Genomic DNA, 18,180 nt, shown 5'->3' on the forward strand with positions numbered 1-18,180 from the left:
TAACATTAAAAAAAAAAAACGCGAATTACTGGGACCGCAAAAACTGAACCGCGATGGAGCGGGGCATTACTGTACTTGCCTTTTTTTTCTTCTCCAACTGTGTCAGATTAACCCCCATATTGGCACTATATGTCCATTAATATATGCTGTGAGCAATTACTATTTGACATTTTGCATAGTAGAGTAGTGACTGGCCAGAGATGGGTCATTTTTTTAAAAAATAATCAGTTTATTGGTTTTGACGACACAGACAAAGAACATAAAGACAAATCTTTAACAGCGATGAGACCCTTGCAGGAGTCAAGAGATATGACACGTGTCAAAGTACAAGTAATAGCGACATAAAAGGGTCACATCACTGGGAGATAAGGTATGTTTTCCTTCAGCCGAAAGGTAACATAATCATCAACACATTTAAAAAAATTGTTAAAACTGAGATTGCACCATGGCTAAAGATTATCTGAAAAATTACATTAAGACAAGGCACATCATACTGTGGACCATATCTTCATACATTTGGACCATATCTTGTCATATTTTTTGGGCAACTTCTGTTGGCACAGGTATTCCTGTAAAGGGGCAGATTATTATTGACCAGTTGTTTCCAGTAAGTAAGAGGTGGGGGAATCAGTTTCCTCTAGTAAAGAGCAATGGCTTTCCTAGGATAAAATAAAAGCAGATTGACCAAGGTGCTCCCAGCCACTGTAGGTAGTAAATTTTCAACTGAAAGAGTGTATCAATGTGCTTTACTGAAATATTATATTTCATAATACATTTTAGCTCGTGCCCACTCTACAATGGAATGTGGCCACTTGCAATTATATTAAACACACCTCATTCATACACCCTGGACACTTGACAGTTGGATTTTTGCATATAGACGACAAACATTGATAGGTGTTTACATATTAAACACCTTTCATTCATTCATTTGGACACTTAACAAGTTAGGCTTCGCATAGAGATTACAGACAACACCTGAACACAATTGAAAATCACTTACATATTAACACATCAGACAGCTGAGCAAGAGACGGAACGGCCCTTTCCACAAACAAACTTTCAGACACGAGACACCCCACATTGACAGAGATGTATAGGGAAAACAAAAGCCTTTTTATGTATTGTTTTAGTGGAGATATGTTCTATTGTTAAGCTGACCCATGAATTGTAACTAGTTCAAACTGGTTTTTGCCGCCCAAAATGTCTCCTAAATATGGAAGCCGAACTGAAATAAATCAGATGTGTCTCCATAAGCTTAAGTGCTATGTGTGTTGCATCTCCTGGCCAGAGGGGGAACATTCACTACACAGGGGGAGTTAGCACTGAAGGGTCGTAAATCATCTTATACTTCACTCCTGAGGAGATTAAGCTATCAGTTTGGTATCGAGAAGTTGGGATCTGCCATAACACAGTATTGGGTGAGTAATTCTATTTTTTATTATTATTATTATTATTGCCACCCTATACTGTCAGAGCAGATTAAACGGTACCCGGTTAGCGCTATTTTAGCGCCTCCCAGGAATCTGATATTCCTAAAGAAAATAGGGGGTCTGATGCCTCAGTTAGAAAGATAAGGGGGTCTGATGCCCCAGGGTCGGATGCCCGGTTACAAAGCAGTACTGTGTGTAATAGTGAATTTTCCCTCTAAACATTGTATATTTACTGTACAGACATTTAAGTGTATTTTTAGTCATTATATATGATTGCATGCCATTGTATAGATGTATGTGGAGATTGTATGTGATATTAAGCTGAGCTTGAAGGTATAAACTTGCCCACCGAGGATAGTTAAAAGCAAACCATAAATTGGGTGTATATAAATCTGATTAAAAAGATGCAGGAAACCACATAAATTGGAAACTAGGTTTTCCAATAAAGTCTAAATACTGACCTCACCATCCCTTAATATATATATATATAAACCTTCAAACTCACTTTATATTCTGAGCTTAGAATAATGGGCAATTCTCAAGGTAAGGAGAATCCCAAGGGAGAATGAAATGTAAGTTTAGAAAAATTGTATGAAAATTGTATGGTGTATGGGCAACCTTAGTTGTGTAGAGGTGTGTGAGATCCATGGATCGTTATATTGTGTTAGTTTTAATAATGTTCCTAAAAGTGCTCTATCAGCAAAAAAATTTTTAACACTGAATGAATACTGGTTGCATAATGATTTGTTTTGTGTTTATTACTTATGTTTTAAAGTGATGTGACTTTGCCACAAGTACAACTAAAAGGTGACAAATCCGTGCTATGCTGGTCATGGCAGCTTTTAGAAGCAAGAAAATATATTTGGTGTGTAAAGTGTAACCTTAAGGACTAAAATTGTATTTCTATCCTTAAAATCGTGAGCAATTTTGAACTTTATCATTGAGGTTTTTATCACTGACTTTTTATCTTTATCACTGACTTTTTAAAACAAAAAAATGTTGGAGTTTTTCAGCCTCCCTTCCTTGACACAAGTAATTGCAAGGCTTGGGATTGTAAACAGTTGTATTGTCATACAAATTGACTGAGCTGAGTAAACTTGAAGAGGAAAGTACAAAAGAATCTATTAATTGTATATGCAGATGTATATTAACTATCAGTTTTTGCTTTTGTAGAAAAAAAAACAGTTTTGAAGAATGTTCCAAATGGGTGAAAAATGGTGACGTATAATTTCTTGTAGCCAAATGGGAAATTACTAATGTTTATTTTTGAGCTGCTCATTTTTTAACCATGGTGAACAATAATAATTTTTTCTTTAAATTTATGGTATACCATAACAAAAAAAAATATAGAAATCTACGTGGTAATAATTATTTTGACGTCAACAATTTTTGGTATTAGAGAAGTGCACTGTTAGGAAGGAAAATGTTTGACATGCTTACCGTATGCTAAATTCCTCTAACCCTTGGATTATTTTTAGGAGGAAGGTATAATGTTTTGTTTCTAAATTTTTTCTTGATGCTTATTTCTCAGATAAATTTGATTTGAGACTTTCAGAACGAAGGACGATCACAGCCTTCAACGACAACTCACCAATGGGAGTATTGTTTCCAAATTGTTCTTTTCTGGTTTATTAGACTATTTTTATGGGTGTTAGAAAGTTCGTATTTATTGGGTGTCAGATATTTGATGTGTTCTAATTTGACATATATGAGCTCTGGCATTAATGAGGTTCTATGCCTTAGATAATTAAGCATCTCCTGTCTTATAAAGTTTTTTATTATATTGTGAGATGGAAGAATAGGATGGAATTGGATAAATTGTTGCTCTATTATTACACCTATAGTCTGCTAAGAATTAGAACAAATATATGTCAGTGTTACTACATTGTTTGTTAAAATTACTTTGGTATTGTTAAGATTTAAACTTTAACACAAGGTAACCTCCTGTTGTTAATTCAATTAGTTGCATGGCCAGCCAAGCCATCTCTTTTCATTCTAAGGTGACTCATTGCCCCAGGCTTTGCATATTAATGGTCCTTGAAGTCAAATCCTGTGTCTCCAAGGCTATTTTCAAACCTGTTTGGTTTCAATTTCCTGTTTGGAGTCACTGGACAACTGTCCATTAGATATCCTTCCTGTCTTAAAATTACCTGCCTTTCTGTAAGCCCTGAACCCCAGTGCTGCAAGTGGTTCTTACTAGCATTTATTTTGATGCCTGCCTGTAAGACCAGAAGCCCAGTGCCACACTATACTCCTGCCATTATCCAAGTTCTTGTCTCTGTACTTACCTGCTATTCTTGCTGAAGTCAGAATGACTCCAGACCCAAGTACCAAGCTATCTCCCTTTGAAATTTTGATGGGGAGACCCTTCCCAACCCCATGAATCCATTAATTCTCATATCTAGAGATCTGCAGCAGATGCAAGAGGAGTATGTGGCAAAATTAATTAAAAAATTAAACAGTGATTATGGTGATATTTCGCTCTTGTTTCCTTTGCCAACAGGTGCACCCACCCTACGGACCACCTGCGACAGTTCAAGCAGTGACCAGAACAGCGGTATTGACAGACGACTCCCCGGTTTGGATCCACGCATCGCGACTGAAGGAAGCCCCACCTCTGGACCCCACGACTGCGGACCGGAGATTGTACCGAGCATCGAGAGGTGGACCAGGACCGGATGGGATGGAACAGACCAGAAGATGAGAGCCTGAGGAAGATGTAGATCATTTCCGATTGGTGGCTTAATTAGAGTGGACTTACATCTGAGCATTTACCAGGAGGAGGATGTAACGCTCCTGCGTTTTTATATGGTGTGGATTTTCAGCTGCAGAAATAGTTCCACGTCAGTAGTCATGTAAGAGATATGCTGAGATACCATTCCCAACCTCAATGACTCATCATGTGTGGAAGGTCTTATTTCAGCCAGTAAACACACACAATTAGCAAGCTGGTTCTTAGAGTGACTTTATGCATGTGGTAACACAATGATGAAGGTTGAGGGATAGGTTGAGTGGAGGTGGTAGGTGATAAACACTTGAAGGTGAGACAGTAGCAGATGGATGCAGGAAGGTTTAGCAATGTTGTATGATAGCAGATGATAGAATAGCAGGTGGACATACAAAAGAGATCAACCCAGTGCAGAAAAGTAGCAGTAGTCTCAAGAGCTAGCAATCTAGTTTATGCAGATGTGATAAACAGTCTCTACTATGCAGAGCTAGATAGTGTAAGCTTAGTATAAGTTTATAGAGAATTCCCCTGCGGGGTACTTAGCACTATTAGCGATACAGCCGAAGGGTGGTTCAGGAGAGGCGGATGATCCAGTAGCGGGACACAGGGATCAGCGCAGCGAGGTTCCGTCAGCGAAGTAAGCTTGCAAGCATGGAAGCTTCAAGCAAGGTTAGCATCCAGATAAGGGTGTTTGAACGAACACATGTGAGTGAGAACCGACGCCTTAAATAGCCATCTAGTCCGGCGCTGAGTGATGACAGCTCCAGTCTTAAAGGTGTATGCGCACCTTTCCAAAAGTAAATGGTAGGGCGCATACACTTGTGGAAAGTGTAATTTAGGGTACCAAAGGTACCGGAACATTACAATACCCCCCCCCCCTTAAGGCCTGCTCCTGAAGGCCTCTGGAGCTGGTTTGTCTGGGTATCTCGCATGAAAATTGCGGATTAATCTAGGGGCATGTATGTCAGAGGTGTTTAGCCAGGTGTCGTCTTGGGGCCCATAGTTCTTCCATCTAACCAAGTACTGAAGTCTTCTTCTGTAGATACGAGAATCCAGAATCTCTTTTATCTCGTATTCTTCTCCACCTTCAACTTGTACAGGAGGGGGAGGTGGAATATTAGGCCTTATTCCTTGGTCTGGAACATGGGGTTTTAGTAGCGACACATGGAAAATGGGATGGATTTTTAGGTCCATTGGCAATGTAAGCTGCACTGCAGCTTTTCCAATAAGTTTCTTGATTGGGAAAGGTCCCAAGAACAGAGGTCCAAGCTTTTTGCTAGGGATCTTCAGTCTCAAGTTTTTTGTTGAGAGCCAAACGAGGTCCCCGATAGTATACTGTGGAGAAGGTCTTCTACGAAGATCATAGTACTTCTTTTGTTGACTGTGAGCGTGTGCAATGGTAGTATTTAGTAAACCCAGAGAATCCTTTATTTGGGAAAGATAGTCTGAGGCTACTGGGTTATTTGAAGGAAGGATGCGTGGAGGGAGAATAGAGGGATGGAACCCATAGTTCAAGTAGAACGGACTCTGCTTGGTTGTACTGTGAGTTGCGTTGTTGTAGGCAAATTCTGCCAGGGGGAGAAGATCCAACCAATCATCCTGTTGGTAAGAAGTGTAACAATGTAAATACTGCTCGATGCATTGGTTGACTCTTTCAGTCTGTCCGTTGGTCTGCGGATGGTAAGGAGAAGTGAGCTTCCGCTCAATCCGTAGTATGTGACATAGTTCTTGCCAGAATTTAGAAATAAATTGGGATCCACGGTCAGACAAAAGAGTTTTTGGGATACCATGTAATCTGAAGACATGTTTCATCAGGAGTTCTGCCGTTTGTTTGGACGAAGGTAGTCTGCGAATAGCAATGAAATGTGCCATCTTTGTCAGATGGTCCACTGACACCAAGATGGTATTAAATCCTTTGGAAGGAGGTAATTCTACGATGAAGTCCAATGACAGAACCTCCCATGGAGTTTGGGGTATTGGTAGACTGCATAGTAGACCGGATGGTCTCGTAGTGTCAATTTTGGACCTGGCACAGACATTGCATGAAGAGACGAATTTTTGTATAGATGTTTTCATGTCAGGCCACCAGAATTGCCGAGAAATTAAATTGAAAGTCTTTGTCATACCCATATGTCCTGCCATAGGCACATCATGCGATAATTCCAAGATCTTGGTGCGTAGGGTAGGTGGTATGTAAAGTTTGTCGTTGTAGTAGAGGAAGCCTTCTGCATCGGTAGTTAGTTGTGGTGGGGGTGAATCCAACCTTATACCATGCAGAACCTCTTCCTTCAAGGAACGGACAACTCCAATAATGCATTTGTGAGGTATTATAGGAACGGAAGGAATTTCAAAGTAGTTTTCTTCAGTTAGTCGTGATAGTGCATCCGCCTTTTTGTTCTTATCTGCAGGTGTGTAGGTCACTAGGAAGTTAAACCTTAGAAAGAATAGTGACCATCGTACCTGTCGATGCGAGAGAGTTTTGCTAGTCTGAAGATATTGGAGGTTTTTATGGTCCGTGTATATAATTATTGGTAATTGGGTGCCTTCGAGTAAATGTCGCCAATTCTCCAGAGCCAATTTTATAGCAAGCAGTTCCTTCTCACCCACGGGGTAATTTATCTCGGGACTGCTCAGGGATTTAGAAAAAAAGGCGATTGGATGAAGTGGTGAAGTGGGGGTAGGTCGTTGGGAGAGTATTGCTCCTACTGCCAGGTTTGACGCATCTACCTCCAGAATGTATTGGAGGGATGGGTCTGGATGGCGTAATATGGGAGCGGAAGTAAACCTTGTCTTTAACAAGTGGAAAGCCTTATTTGCTTCTTCTGACCATTTAAATGGTATTTTTATGCTAGTGAGCTGTGTGAGGGGTCTCACAATAGCAGAAAAGTTTTTTATGAACTTCCTGTAGAAATTTGAAAATCCCAGGAATCGCTGTAGCGCCTTGCGTGTAGTTGGTGTAGGCCAATCCTGAATGCAGGATATTTTACTCATGTCCATCTCGATTTCTGTTTTGGATATGATGTAGCCTAGAAAGAGTATCTCATCTTTATGGAACAAGCATTTCTTCAGCTTCACATAAAGATTATGTGCAAGCAATCTCGATAATACAAGTCTTACATGTCTTATGTGTTCAGACAGGGTCCGTGAATATATAAGTATATCGTCCAGATATACCACAACACAGACATCTAGTAAGTCTTTAAAAATATCGTTTATAAATCGCTGGAAAACTGCAGGGGCATTGCCTAGGCCGAATGGCATCACAAGATATTCGAACAATCCGTATCTAGTTCTGAACGCAGTCTTCCACTCGTGTCCATCACGGATTCGAATGAGATTGTATGCTCCTTTCAGGTCTAATTTTGAAAAATAGGTAGCTCCACGCACCTGCTCAATGAGCTCAGGGATAAGCGGTAGAGGATAGCGATCTTTTATTGTGATAGCATTCAATTTCCTGTAGTCGATGATAGGTCTGAGACTTGAATCTTTATTGCGAACAAAAAAGAGTCCTGCTGCTGTGGAAGAAGTGGAAGGTCTAATAAAACCTTTTTCCAAGTTCTCATCCAAATAGGTTTTGAGATGGGCAAGTTCATCCTGTGAAAGAGGATAAACATGACCGAACGGCAATTTGCTATTTGGGAGTAGATCAATGCTACAATCATAGTCTCGATGAGGAGGTAATGCTTGAGCATTTTTCTCAAGAAAAACCTCAGAAAGATCCTGATAACATAGTGGTGCAATCTCATCTGTCACCACAGACAGAATCTTCCCGGAAAACGGGAGGTTACACGTTTCCTCGCAATAACAAGAAGGGAAGGTCAAGGACCGTTTCTTCCAATCTATGGTTGGTTGGTGTGTGTGCAACCAGGGAAGTCCCAACACAATGGGAAAGTGGGGTGATGGTATTAAATCGAAGGTAGAAGTCTCCCTATGAGACTCGTTAATAGTGACTAGAAGTGCTTGTGTCTAATCGGTGATCGGACCAGAGGATAACGGAACACCGGTAATAAGACTTACTGAGACAGGTTTGAGTTTAGAAATAATAGGAATTTTATTTAAAGCAGCAAAACATATATCCATATAATTTCCACAAGATCCTGTGTCAATCATGGCCTTAGTAGTAATCCTGTTCTGGTCCCACTGTAATGTCAAAAAAACAGAAATGTAGGGGTTAGTGAATGAAGTTGTCAATCCTCCTAGAGAGACATGTGAACACTCACCCTTCTTTTTGTTGACTAGGGGACAGACGTTTATCTTGTGATCCGGGGATGCACAGTACAAGCAGAGATTTTCATTTCGTCTTTTGGCTTTTTCCATAGTTGATAGCGGTGGGCGTATGGTTCCTACCTCCATAGGAACGGCCAGACTCCGAGAGGAAACGGATAATGGCATTCCCATCTTTTCAGCCTTTCTTTCTCGTAGTCTTCTATCTATGGTAATACTGAGTTGTATTAATGCATCCAGGGTTTTTGGCAGATCCGCTCGGGCGAGCTCGTCCTTAACGGCTTCTGATAGGCCAAGCCTAAATTGGGTTTTCAGAGATGCATCATTCCATTCTGAATCAAGGGTCCATCTCTTGAACTCTGCGACAAAGTCTTCCACAGGCCTCCTTCCTTGTTTCAAGGATCTTAACTGAAGATCAGCAGTACTCTGCCTATTGGGGTCATCATATAGGCTAGTGAGCTCTGCCAGGAACAAGGCATAGGAGTTGAGAAGCTGGTCGTTTTTCTCAAAAAGAGAATCTGCCCAGGCTCGAGGATCGCTTGATAGGTAAGAAATAATAGTACAAACCTTAATGTGATCAGTAAGGTAGGTACGAGGTTTTAGCAAAAAAAGTAACTCACATGCGTTTTTAAATTCGCGAAATTTTTTGCGATCGCCTGTAAATACCAAAGGGGGATTTATCTTGGGTTCAGGGGACTGAGCAGAGGTAAGTTGTGTCAGTCTAATTACCTGCTGCGACAGAGCCTGATTGTCTTCTTTTAATTCAGCAAGTGCGTGTATTAACGCAGATACTTGCTGTTTTAATTGTGTCACCTGAGTGGTTATTTCTGGAACTATTTCTGCTGAATCCATTTTTAGGTTCGTTCAATCTGTAACGCTCCTGCGTTTTTATATGGTGTGGATTTTCAGCTGCAGAAATAGTTCCACGTCAGTAGTCATGTAAGAGATATGCTGAGATACCATTCCCAACCTCAATGACTCATCATGTGTGGAAGGTCTTATTTCAGCCAGTAAACACACACAATTAGCAAGCTGGTTCTTAGAGTGACTTTATGCATGTGGTAACACAATGATGAAGGTTGAGGGATAGGTTGAGTGGAGGTGGTAGGTGATAGACACTTGAAGGTGAGACAGTAGCAGATGGATGCAGGAAGGTTTAGCAATGTTGTATGATAGCAGATGATAGAATAGCAGGTGGACATACAAAAGAGATCAACCCAGTGCAGAAAAGTAGCAGTAGTCTCAAGAGCTAGCAATCTAGTTTATGCAGATGTGATAAACAGTCTCTACTATGCAGAGCTAGATAGTGTAAGCTTACTATAAGTTTATAGAGAATTCCCCTGCGGGGTACTTAGCACTATTAGCGATACAGCCGAAAGGGTGGTTCAGGAGAGGCAGATGATCCAGTAGCGGGACACAGGGATCAGCGCAGCGAGGTTCCGTCAGCGAAGTAAGCTTGCAAGCATGGAAGCTTCAAGCAAGGTTAGCATCCAGATAAGGGTGTTTGAACGAACACATGTGAGTGAGAACCGACGCCTTAAATAGCCATCTAGTCCGGCGCTGAGTGATGACAGCTCCAGTCTTAAAGGTATATGCGCACCTTTCCAAAAGTAAATGGTAGGGCGCATACACTTGTGGAAAGTGTAATTTAGGGTACCAAAGGTACCGGAACATTACAGAGGACAAGGAACTTCCATCATTTGGGATTTCCTGTCCACAGACTGCCAAGGACATTGTTCAACGTTGTAGCTGCCAGGGATTTAGTCTGACCGCTCTGATTATACGGGGGTCGAAAGGGAATGTTTTCCTCCCATTGAACGGGGGGTTTATTTTTGCCCTTTCCTGGCAAAGGTTTTAGGAGATGTTGAAGATTCACATGCTATAGTCAACAGGTGGTATGTGCTGCCATGGTCTATTTGTAGTGACTTTATTGCCATAATATGGAGTTTAGATTTTCAGGCCATAGATTCTTGCAAGCTATGGCCCTCCCCATTGAACATGTCTGTTTTTGATTTGATAGAATTCTAAGAAGTTATATCCCTATGTGCACACAACCAAGTCGCCAGCCTACATACACCTTAGAATATAATGTCACCTGTTTTGTGCAAGTCAGTTACCAATAATATGACATGCACTCATACAAAAACACAACCCAGGTATGTCAAGAATGTCCAGCTCCCTAAGGGATGGTTACTATCATGTGGGACTCATAGTTGGACATATATCCCAGGAGGGCACATAGTGCTATTCACAGACTCTAGGTGACCCCACCCTTATGAATAAGGTTGGGATCAAAGGTTGGGTTGAAAGAGTGGGCCTTGATGAAATATTAAAATTTCATGATACCAGAGAATTCATTTTAGCTAATGCCCACTTTCCAATGGAATGTGGTCCCTTACAATTTACCTGTTACACTTGGCAGTTGTATTTTTGCATATAGACGACAGACATTGATAGGTGTTTACATATTAAACACCTTTTATTCATTCATTTGGACACTTAACAAGTTAGGCTTCGCATAGAGATTACCGACAACACCTGAACACTGACAATCACTTACATATTAACACATCAGACAGCTGAGCAAGAGACGGAACGGCCGTTCCACAAACGAACTTTCAGACACGAGACACCCCACATTGACAGAGATGTATAGGGAAAACAAAAGCCTTTTTATGTATTGTTTTAGTGGAGATATGTTCTATTGTTAAGCTGACCCATGAATTGTAACTAGTTCAAACTGGTTTTTGCCGCCCAAAATGTCTCCTAAATATGGAAGCCGAACTGAAATAAATCAGATGTGTCTCCATAAGCTTAAGTGCTATGTATGTTACATCTCCTGGCCAGAGGGGGAACATTCACTACACAGGGGGAGTTAGCACTGAAGGGTCGTAAATCATCTTATACCTGCCTCCTGACGAGATTGAGCTAACATCAACCAAACCCAAAATACAAATGGACATTGAAGGTTGCAAGAAAATGGCTCTAACCAGGTGTCTGAAAGACAATACCTCCTCCCAAAACTTGACAAGGACTGGGCAGGTCCAAAAATATGGGTAAAATCTCCAGCACTTGGGGGGGAGAGCTGGGATTTATTTTATAAGAGGAGAAATAGGCACGGTGGACCATTTGAAGCTCTTACAGAGACTAGGGACCGAAAAGGAAAATCCGTTTGTCATCGTCATGGTCTGGTACATCTCGTTGCCATCTGGCCCTTGGGTCCTCTAGAATAGGTGGTGATACTATAACAAGATGGTAATACAGCCAGGAGGTGGCCTTCTCTGCACATTCCGACCTTCGTACACTCTCCAGTCCTGACTGTATTACCTGTGGAACAGAGTGGGGGAACTGACTGCAGAAGACATGGGAGAATTGGAGATAACAAAAAAAAGGACGCTGGAATATTATAATTAGAGGAAAGTAAAGATAGGGGAGCCAGGATTGATTGTTAACCATTTGAGATATTGCCTTAATATTAAATTTAGTCCAGGCATGAGGTTCTTGCAACTTGTAAATTTGGTGTAGAGTGGGATTTAGTCATAAGGGGGCATTAGAGGAGACAGCTAGTTTGGGATACTGCTCACATTTGAGACCGGCCCCCCAAGCTCAAAGAGTAGTGAGCATGAGGGGATTCAGTGTGAATATGGGGCATGGGGACCTCTAGATAAAAGGAATTTTAGTGCTTCCAGGGAGTTCACTACTGCAGCCTCTACCTATGTAGAGGGGTTGGTAGGGTCTGGGTTCAACCACCAAGCTGCTCTGACAAGCTGGGTGGCCAGAAAGTATTTATAAAAATCAGGAAAGGCTAAGCTGCCTTGGGAGGAAAGGCAGATTAGTGTGGACAACTTGTATCTGGGAGTGTGGAGTCCTTAAAGAAAGGAAGAGAAAAGATGGTTTAGACATGTAAAGAAGGACTTAGGGACTCATTGTGGGAAGTGTCAGAACAGATAGGTACATTTCAGGTAAAACGAAAATTTTCAATAAATGAATGCGCCATAACAGGGATAAAGGTAAAGACTCCCATGCCTTCAGCTTCAGTTTGACATCCTGCAGTACCGGGGTCAAATTCAGGGAGAGGAAATCTGATGCCTATCTAGAAACTTCAACCCCCAGGTATCTAAAATTCTCAACCCATTGTAATTTAAGATTCTGGGGCGGGGGGGATGTGGCGTGGGGTCTATAGGGAACAACAGGGACTTAACCCAGTTAACCCTGATGCCAGTGACCATGGAAAAAAATTCAGGACCTGAAGGGCCCCCTGAAGCGACAGGCCAGCATCAATAAGAAACAGTAGGAGGTTGTCTGCATATTGAGCCACCCTCTTCTCCAGCCAACCAGCACCCAAACCTTTAATGTGCGGAGAGGATCGGAGGGCCTTTGCTACTGGTTCAATAGCGATGGCAAAAAGGCTGGAGAGAGTGGGCAGCCCTGCTGGGAACCTCTGGACAAGGGAAAGACTGTGACACTCCCCCTCCCCCAGATGTAGGAGGTTTATATAGTACTTGTAATCATATCAAAGGCCTTTTCGATGCCTAATAAGGCCACCACCCTGGAGCCCATATTAAGATGTTGAGCATGTACAGTATGTTAGTATGTAATCTCCGCAGATTCAAATCAGTGGCTCTATGGGCCATGAAATCAGTTTGGTCAGTCTCAATAATGGTGGGTAAAATAGGCTGTAGTCATAGAGTAAGCAATTTGGTGAGAATTTTGAAGTCAGTGTTAAGTAGGGCAATTGGCCTGTGAGAGGCATGTAATGTGGGGTCCCTGGGTGTTTTATAGATCAGGACGGCATGAGACTGGCTCATGGAGGCCGGTAAGGATCCATTGGGAGTAAAGTGAGGCCAAAATCGGAGCTAGTAGGTCACCATGGGTTCTGTAAAATTCAATGGGGAGGCCATCCGGGCTTGGGTTTTCCCAGTAGGGAAGGACCTGATTGCTACAAGGACCTCGTTCTGGGTAATCAGTCTCACTAGAGCCTCGCGCTCTGTGTCTGACAGCCAGCCAAGTGCCAGAGGATTCAGCCAAGTCCTAGGATTCGAAATCTAAGGACAGTGTTGAGGTGTAAAGGGAACTATAAAATTGTCGCAGTAGGTGTCTAGTATATTAGGTAAAGAGCAGATTGAGTCACCCGAGGGGGTCTTGATTTCAGGTATCAAGGTAATGGGCTGGTCGTTTTGGGCTAACATTGCTAGGAGGTGCCCATTACAGTCCCCTTGCTCAAAAAAACCTCTGCCTTTTGTTGTATAGGTCTAACCTGCGACCTCTGTTTAATGAAGGTGAAGCTCACATTTCTTGGCATGGAGTAAATCAAAATGAGCCTCAGCAGGGTCAGCAGCCTAGGAGTGGGTTTTCACTGCATCCTGATAGTAGCAGCTTTATCCTTGCAGATTGCAGCAATAGAGGAAATGTATTGTCCTTGGGTAAATGCTTTAAAGGTGTCCCAAGTAACCTCTGGAGAGGAAGACCCCAAATCAATTTCCCAATATTCCGTAAAGAGTGGCAGAATGGTATCAGCAATATTCAGGTGGGTAACCCAATGAGACCCCAGGCACCAAAAGGCAGAACTGCGGGAGTAGAGAGATCGAATTGTAAGGGCCAGAGAGCAGTGATACAATAGTCCACTAGGTAAGTATGTTGCATCTATTACATCCGATAGTATGGCTGGGTTTGCTAAAGCCAGGTCAATTCGAGAAGAGGTTTTGTCTGAGGTGGAAAAACAAAGAGTAAGATCTGGCTGTGGGATGTTTCCATCTCCAAACCTCCATAACTCCTGCCGCCTAAGCCCAGGTAAACAAATCAGTGGAAAAATATTAATGGGGAATAGGTCTATCAAGATCGGGTGCTAAAATGGCATTAAAATCCCACAAGAGCAGCAGTTTAGCAGGGCAATATGGGGTGATCTCCTGTATACAACAGGACCGATAAAAAAAGGGGGGGAATATACACAGTAGCAATAATGTAACGTTGGTCCTACAATGTAAACACCCAGGGCTGCTGATAGAAATCAGGGGGCCCTGTACAGACTACCTGACAGGGCCCTCCTCAAGAAAATATTAAGGTTCCATTCACATATTGGCATCTCTGATCGTGGGCAGAATTTGCGCGATTCTGCCTGCGATCCCGAACCATTGCAAGCCACAGGACACCCTTGTGCTTACCGTGACTTGCAATGGCATCCAAAACGCGGTGCGATTGTCCAATGAATCGCGGTAAAATCGCGCAAACAGAATTGCCAGATGCCTGTCGCCCAAAAAAAGTACAAGAGCTTCTTTTGGGTGACAGGCATCCCGCGATTCTGTTTGTGCGATTTTACCGCAATTCATCAGGCGACAGTCACGGCAAAATCACGCCGTGTTTGGGGTGCCATTGCAAGTCACGGGAATCGCAAGTCCATCGTTTACTTGAACAGAAGAACTCATGACTGTCAAATCTGTCTTTATTTTTTAAAGCCATTGCCCAGTTTTATGAGAATCCCCAGAGAACTGCAATAGCCGAGGCAGTGCTCCATGTGCTCCAGCAAGGCCGCAGAGCAGCTGAGGACTATGTAATGAACTTTAGACATTGGAGCGTAGACACCAATTGGAATGATACCGCCCTCCACTACCAATTTCGGTTGGGTCTATCTGAACCATTAAAGGATAAGTTGGACCCGTGTGGGGGTGTCAGGTTCTCTAGAAGCTCTGATATGCCGGGCGGTCCAGATCGATCAACACCTTAGAGAATGCTGGTCAGAGAGGTCTGCTGGTCAATCTAGGTCTGTATGGATGATGCCACCAGTCTTCAGTCCTCCAGGTCCAGCACCATCAGCCTCAGTCACACCTGCTCCTGACAAACCAGAACCAATGCAGCTCGGCATGCTTCATCCTTCCCTCTCTCCAGAGGAATGCCAGCATCGAAGACAGAACAACCTGTGTTTGTACAGCAGGGAGATTGGCCATTATGTGATGACCTTCCCAGCCAAGATTCGTAAGTGCCTGACCCTTTCTTTTTCGCCAAATAAATGTTGCGGTCCCACAACTCTTCTCACCTGGCTAACCTGATCTCATTGCAGCTTCAGGAAGGCAACCCTTCCAGGCACCCGCTATAATTGATTCTGGAGTTTGCAGCTGCTTCGTTGACTTGGCATTCACCATGCAACCCAAGCTTCCCCAGTAGTCAATATCTCATGGACATTTGATTCACCTGGAAGACGGGTCACGCATTAAGTCTGGGCTTGTCATCCAAGAGACTATTCAGTTACCTGCTATCATATCCGGTGTTCACAAAGAACTGCTACATCTGGACACCATGGCTTCACCCCTATTCCCTGTCATCTTGTGTATGCCATGGCTACAGGCGCACAATCCCTGCATTAATTAGGGTATGGGAGGAATTGAGTTCTAATCAGCCTATTGTCGGCAGCACTGCCTCTCCAAGCCACAAACTCTCCTGTCTTCATTGCTGTGTATAAGCTCTGATGCTGAAGCATATTAATCTGCTCCTGCAGCTTATCGTGACTTCTTGGATATGTTTAGTAAGAAAAGAGCAGAAACTCTTCCTCCCCACAGACCAAACGATTGGCCAATTGAGCTTCTTCCAGGGGCCAAAATACAATTTGGGCAAATTTTCCCTCTAACAGAACTTGAACTTGCAGCGCTAAAAGAATATATTGATGACAGCCTGAGGAAATGTTTTATTCATCCCTCCACATCCCCAGCTGGAACAGGTTTTTTTTTTGTAGAAAACAAGAGCCATTCCCTTTGTCCTTGTATAAACTACCGTGATCTGAACAAAATCATGATCAAGAACCATTATTATTATGAAGAGCGTCTGCAATCACTTGATTTATTCTCCCTGGAGAAGAGACGCCTGAGAGGGGACATGATAGCAATTTATAAATATCTCAATGGTGATCTCAGCATAGAAAAAAAGCTATTCAGTCGAAAGGATTGCATGAGGACTCAAGGGCATACAATGCGATTAGAGGAGAAGCGTTCCTTACTGTTAGGGCTACAAGATTGTGGAATTCTCTACCACAAGAGGTGGTTTCTGCAGGAAGTATGGTGGCTTTCAAAAGACTCTTAGATGTACATCTCAAGGATCAGAACATTCAGGGGTATGAGAGATGATTACGGCCATGCACACCTACACAGGTTGAACTGGATGGACTATTGTCTTTATTTAACCTCACCAACTATGTAACTATGTAACCATTAGCCCTTACCCTTGATGCTAGAGCTATTTTAGAGACTCCATTCTGCCATCATTTTCACCAAATTGGACTTAACATGGGGCATACAATTTGATGCGTATACATGAGGGCGACCAATGGAAGACTTCATTTTGCACCTGATTTGGGCACTTTGAGTACTTAAGTGTCTTTCGGACTTCGCAATGCCCCGGCAACATTGCAGCACTTTATCAACTACATTTTCTGGGATTACTTGGACCTATTTGTCATGCTGTACCTAGATGACATTTTGATATTTTCTGCTACCTTGGAGGCTCTTCGGGGACATATCTGAAGTGTTTTGGCCCAACTCAAACAGCATGTCCTATACGCGAAACCCGATAAATGTGAGTTTAAGCACCAGAGTATCCAGTTCCTGGGTCTAATCCTTTCCACAGAGGGCATAAAGATGGACCCCCAGAAGGTTTCTGTTATTTTGGACTTGGTTACTCAGAAGAATCTTATCTTCTGGGAATTCTCTTCTTTTCCAGGGGGATGTGTTGTCACAAATCAAGCATCTATATGAATCTCACCACCTTCTGGGATGACGGTGCAAGTAAGGATGGACTGTTATGGCATGAGAGTAAAAATGTATTTCCATGAAAACTTGCGAGTCACTGATCCTGGTCTCTGCCATGACCAAGCCCTTGCAGGACATTTCGGAATTCACAAAACATCCGAGCTCTTGCAGTGTACCTTTTGGTGGCCCAGCCTAAGAAAAGATTGTAAAAAGTACCTGACTTGCGTGTATTCGAAACAAGACTAGCAGAACTAAGTTTTGGGGTCTGCTGAAACCTCTGCTAATTCCAAACAGACCTTGGGAAATTATTTTGATAGAATTCAGTGTTGAACTCCCTCCATCTGAAGGCCAAACTGCTATCTTTGTGGTCGCGGACTGTTTATAAAAGATGGCACATTTCATACCCATGAATGGCAAATCATCAGCTTTGGAGATGGCACAAATTTTTGTAAAATAAATAGTGAGGTTGCCTGGAATCCCTGTTAATAGTGTACTGTGTCAGATCCCAGGGTTCAGTTTACCTCTAAATTTTGAATAGCTTTGTGTGAGACCCTGAAGATCGAGCTGTCATTCTCCTCAGAATACCACCCGCAAACCAATGGTCAAACTGAAGAACGAATCAGACACTGGAACAGTATTTACGCAGCTTTCTTGCAGGATGATAGGATGTCACTTCTACCATTAGCTGAGTTTGCAAATAACAATCCTGAACATTCTGTCATTAAGCAATCTTTGTTTTTTGCCAACTATGGTTTTCACCCTTCATTCCTGACCACCACAGCTCCTGAATTTCCAATACCGGCTGTTCAAGATACGATGAACTTCTTCAGTTCTAATAATCAGGTGCTACAAGAAACAATGGCTAAGGCACAAGAAGAAAATAAAAGGTCTTTTGATAAAAAGAGGCTGGGAGAACTGATCCTGGACCCTGGTAATCAGGTATGGTTAGCTACAACAATTTTAAAGTTAGCCTGCCATCTAGGAAATTGGATCCTAAATATGTGGGACCATTTCCCGTGAAGAAGAGAATCAATAATGTTGCCTATGAGTTGGTGTTCCCAGA

This window comes from Pelophylax lessonae (genome assembly GCF_965119305.1).
Source record: "Pelophylax lessonae genome assembly, chromosome: 4".
NCBI lineage: Eukaryota > Metazoa > Chordata > Amphibia > Anura > Ranidae > Pelophylax > Pelophylax lessonae.